Source organism: Hippopotamus amphibius, chromosome 1, assembly GCF_030028045.1.
Source record: "Hippopotamus amphibius kiboko isolate mHipAmp2 chromosome 1, mHipAmp2.hap2, whole genome shotgun sequence".
NCBI classification, from domain to species: domain Eukaryota; kingdom Metazoa; phylum Chordata; class Mammalia; order Artiodactyla; family Hippopotamidae; genus Hippopotamus; species Hippopotamus amphibius.
The window spans coordinates 106,532,386-106,537,118 of record NC_080186.1 but is presented as its reverse complement, the minus strand read 5'-3'; the positions used below and the strand labels follow the sequence as shown (position 1 = coordinate 106,537,118).

Below are 4,733 nucleotides of genomic sequence, written 5' to 3'. Positions count from 1 at the left end.
TGCACACTGAGACCTACAAAACATAGTTGCAAGTGATTAAAGCATACCTAAGGAAATGGAAAGACAGCTTCCAGGGATCTCTCTCTTCTCTCTCTCTCCCTCCCTCTCTCCCTCTCTCCCTCATACTCCAGGTTGCCTACCCCAACTGTCTTTCTCCTTGGCAGCTTTCCTCCTTCATCCCTCTCAGACTTGCCCCCTGCACCCGCAGGCTGAGGCCGCCTCACTGTCTTGGATGGGGAGCTCAGAGCCGATCCAGGTGGTGCCCTCTTGGACTTTCTAGAACTTTTACCTGGTTCTAAAGCAGCTGCCAGAAGAAAGGTTTTGAAGAGCAGCCGATTGGAAAACTCTAGGTTCCTCTAGGATGAAAAACTTAGAGGTGGCATAAGAATTCTCGGTGGACCCACCACCTCCGGCCCCTGCGGCGGAATGCATCCTCAGCCAGACATTTATTGGGCACCTGCTGGATGCCAGGCCCTGCTCCGGGTGAGGGGCTGCCTGGGGCGCAAACTCCAGGTCGTGCCTCATGGAGCCCTTCTCTGGAAGCGCCGAGAGGAGGCAGCGCGGTGGGGACACAGCCGGTTGCTGTCCTTTCCCCCACGCGACCACCCGGGGCCTGCGGGTGGGGTGGGGTGGGATGGGGTGGGGGGGACTTGTGGTGCGCGCGACGAGTGAGGTTGATCACGAGTGGGAAACGGGGGACTTGGGCCCGAGGGAGGCTGCAGTCGTCCCGCCTAGAGGGGCCGCTTTTGAGGCGGCCAGGAGCAGGCGAGGATGGTCGTGGGCCCGGCGTTGTTTCGTCGGAGCCCGCAGCTGACTCGGGCTCGGTGTCCACGGCCGGACGTTCCTGAGGGACGAGACTCAATGCCTCTGGCACCAGTGAGGTGGGACAAGATAGAGGCATGTGACTCTCTTTGCCGCTGGATTGGAAGGGACGGGGAATGCATTCTGATTCCAGGATGTTACAATAAAACCTCGCAAGCGCTTGTCTCTGTGGCGCAATCGGTTAGCGCGTTCGGCTGTTAACCGAAAGATTGGTGGTTTGAGCCCACCCAGGGACGGACTTGGCTTGGCATCTGATTAGCGAGGTCTCAGCTGCCGCTTTTATGCGTCTGCCCTTGCAGTGCCTCCCCCCCCCCCCCGCGCCCCTCTCCCGGAACTCTCCAGGAACCTCCACCCAGCGGATCCCCAGCACGCTCTCCTTCCTCCCGGTTTTTAACCCTGGTGCCCCGGTCTCTTGACACCACCTGGAGGGCTGCCCTCGCTAACTCATCCACCCTGTGCATTCCAGGGCAGCTGCCAGAGGATGAAGGCACAGGCACACGGGTGGGGGGAATCTCTTACTCAAGCTCTGACGTCGGCAATCAGGCTCTGTGCACCACCTGCGCGGCACCCCCAAAGCGGAGTATTCAGCGCCCGGTCTCAGGGCGCCTGCACCCTTTCATTTGGGACTGTGGCTTTCCACTCAAAGTGATCTGCAGAGTCAATGCAATTCCTATTCAAATCTGTGTCTTCTGAAGTTCGTTACAGAAAAACCCGAACCAACTCTTTGGCCAACCCAATATAACTGAGTCCCTGCGTGGTACACCTGAAACTAACACAACACTGTAAATCAACTACACTTAAAAAAAAAAAAATTACGTCGTGGCCAATTTGGGAGGCAATGAGAAGAAGCCCTCGCTGGGGCCAGGGCACCTGCTGGGGTGTGATGAGGAGGGGACACAGGCTGGATTAGACAACAGTGAGGGCCTCACAAAGCTGCACTGGTGCAGGAGGCAACAGGCAGACCCAAAGATCTCTAAGTGGTGACCCACTGAAAGTGGTGGATAATCTAGCCCTCCAGGAAGAGCACCTACATCTCTAAACATGCCTAGAAAACTGCCATGCCTTGGTCTAAAGAGTACCTTAACTCCTTCCAGCTCCATCCAGAACTGGGGGAGAAAAAGAGATGGAGATGCCTGCATTCCCTCTCAGACATGATTCTCCTCACAGTGGCTGTTTTACAGTGGGCTCAACATGACGACTAAAAATAGCATAATCTGTCCTCAGGCCATTCCTCAAATCCTGGACTTCAGAGGACCCACACCCGTTCGTGGGTAACGCTTCATGACGTCACCACTGCCAGCACTCACTGGGCTGGCACCCCACCACACCGAGCCACAGACCAGGCCTTGACTGGATGACTAGGAAAACAGAATCACAGAAAATCTTTGCATTCCCCTCTGAGGAGCTGGATGGACCTCCTACATTACTGCCAACCCAAGACAAAGTTCAACTCCTTGCAAACGGGGCCCACATTATTTCAACCTGGGTATTTAATACAAGAACTCCCTGGTGGGCGAGCCCCTTCCTTGGTGGCATCTCAGAGCTGTGCTCCGTGCTGGATAAGTGGGTGCTGCCAGGAACCTTTTAGGAAGCTGCCTGTGCACCTAATGAGCTCATTAGAAGGGTTTGCTCCTTCCTCTGTACTTAAGTCAACAATTACTGTTGTTTTGCCACCTTCAAAAAAAAAAAAATTTGTTTCTTCTGGTCCATTTCTCTATCTGTCTGGAAGGACGTCGTCGTTGAGCTGTCAAGGAGAAAAACTACCATGGCTTCCAGTTCTTTGATGAAACCTCAGATGCGGGGCCTTCTGGCCAAGCGTCTGCGATTTCATATGGTTGGAGCATCCATTGTCTCCCTGGGAGTTGCAACTTTGTGTAAGTTTGCTGTGGCTGAACCAAGAAAGAAGGCATATGCAGATTTCTACAGAAATTATGATTCCATGAAAGATTTTGAGGAGATGAGGAAGGCTGGTATCTTTCAGAGTGCAAAGTGATTTTGGAATATAAAGGCAGACTGTTCCTGAAGGAGCATTCTAAGTGCCATATAATTTCTTTGGGTTGAGTTCCATGGAAGTTTGGCACTTACCTGTGTTCCTGAACTGTGAAACTGTGAACTATGAATATCTGGGCTACGGAATAGTCTCTCTTGATAAAAAAATGATTTAAAAAACTTTTGTTTTCTGCATTTTCTAATTGCTCGCTGTTAATCCCTTGCAGTACGTTGTAGTTTTCATCTTTTTTTTTTTTTTTTCTTTTTGTATCTCTTAAAGTTCACTTGGGTCTTTTTTATGTTTCCCATGTGTCTACTGAACTGTTTGAAGTTACGGAATACAGTTGGAATAAATGTTTTAATGTCCTTCTCTGGTGACAGCTCTGGGTTGTTTGCACATGATCGATGTGTCTCTGCATTATGGGTCATTTGCCCTGCCTGTTTGGATACCTCCGAATCTCTGATGGAATGCCAGATAGTGTGAATGTTGCCTTGTTGGATGATGGAGAGTTGTGTGTTCCTGTAAACGTTGGGCTTTCTTCAGGGATGCATTCAAATTACTTGCAAACAGTTTGATCCTTTCAGGTTGTGCTTTGATGATTCGCTAAGTGGTTCTGAGCAGCACTCAGCGTAGGGCTAACTAGTTGCCCTCCTGAGGCAAGACATTCCTGAGTACTCCACCCCACGCCCTCATGAATTGAGAGGTTTTGTCTGTCTGTTTTGTTTTGTTTTCTTCCTTGCAGTCTATCTGTTGGGGTTGATGTTTTCTGTTGTTAGCAGGAGGATAAACCGAGGTCGTTATGAGTGTGCATGGTGGGCCACCCCTACTTTGAAGTCCAAGTTGGAAACACCGGTGAAGATTGTGCAAGATTTTTGCAGAGCTCCACAGTCAGAATGAAATCCTGAAGTAGGAAAACCCCCTTGAAGCTTGAATGCGCAGAGAAACTCATATCTGCAGTGGCAGCAAAAGCCTGTGATTTGTGCCCGGCAAGAAAGAACCTGGTTAGGCGTAGGCCATGATGGAGACCTCGCGGTTTTCTTCGGAGAGTTTCGGGGTTACCTGCCACTCTTACCCGATGCGCCGGGGTTAACAACGAAAAAAAAAGGCAAAAAAAAAAAAAAAAAAAACACCAATACGCGCAGAAAATCTGGGTGAAGCAGGACGGTTACAGTTCTTGCGCAAGTCGCTTATTACGTTCTCTCCTCCAGGTGTATTGGATAGATCTGCCACTTAAGGACTCATTGTCATGGGAGAGCACGAACACAGTCCCCCACTACCACAAATTTCAGTCCCCCACTACCACAAATTTCGCAGTCGAGTTTCCCGCATTTGGGGAAATCGCAGAGGTCAGCACACCCCCAGTGCAATGGGTTGAGCCTCAGCCCTAGGGAAACCACCTTCGTGATCATGGTATCTCCCCTGCCAGGTAAGTATGAACGTTTCGCTCCCCGTCCCCGCACAGCCTTAGGCTCTTCCGCTGTACACACACGCTCACTTTGCCACAACTCCCACCCCAGCCCCTCCACCACCCCCCGCACCCCCTCCTCTTCCACGCCCCTCCAAACAACTCTTCTAAGAAAATCCGAGCAACATCTCCGGAAAACTTCCACAGCCCGGGGAGTGGCTGGCCGGGAATGGCACCCCTGCACTGCAAGATTTACATAAGCCAAGCCCCATCCCTGACCTCTAAGGCGGCTCCTCTCCTCCCACCCACGCCGGGTCCCTGGGCCCTCATCTCCCCTCACCCCTGCCCAGACGACCAATGGGCGCATCAGCTGCCGAAAGGGGACGTGACGTCGTGATTTCCGCCCACGTAGGTAACGGACCTCTAAGCTTTCATCTGAAATACTGGCGGGTTCTGCCAGCCTCCTGGCATTCTTCCCTTCTGTCTTGCGTTACACACCGAGGAGGGGAATTCCGG

At 51.9% G+C, this 4,733-nt stretch overlaps 1 non-coding gene and 1 pseudogene across 1 annotated transcript; one reads left to right on the top strand and one right to left on the bottom strand.

The window, feature by feature from the left end:
* The first annotated feature begins 984 nt into the window (after positions 1-984).
* Positions 985-1,058, top strand: TRNAN-GUU (transfer RNA asparagine (anticodon GUU)). The gene has a single exon. It is a non-coding gene; the product is annotated as a tRNA-Asn (tRNA).
* A 3,003-nt stretch (positions 1,059-4,061) lies between these two features.
* On the bottom strand, positions 4,062-4,246 carry LOC130843667 (U1 spliceosomal RNA; annotated as a pseudogene).
* Between the last annotated feature and the right edge of the window lie 487 nt (positions 4,247-4,733).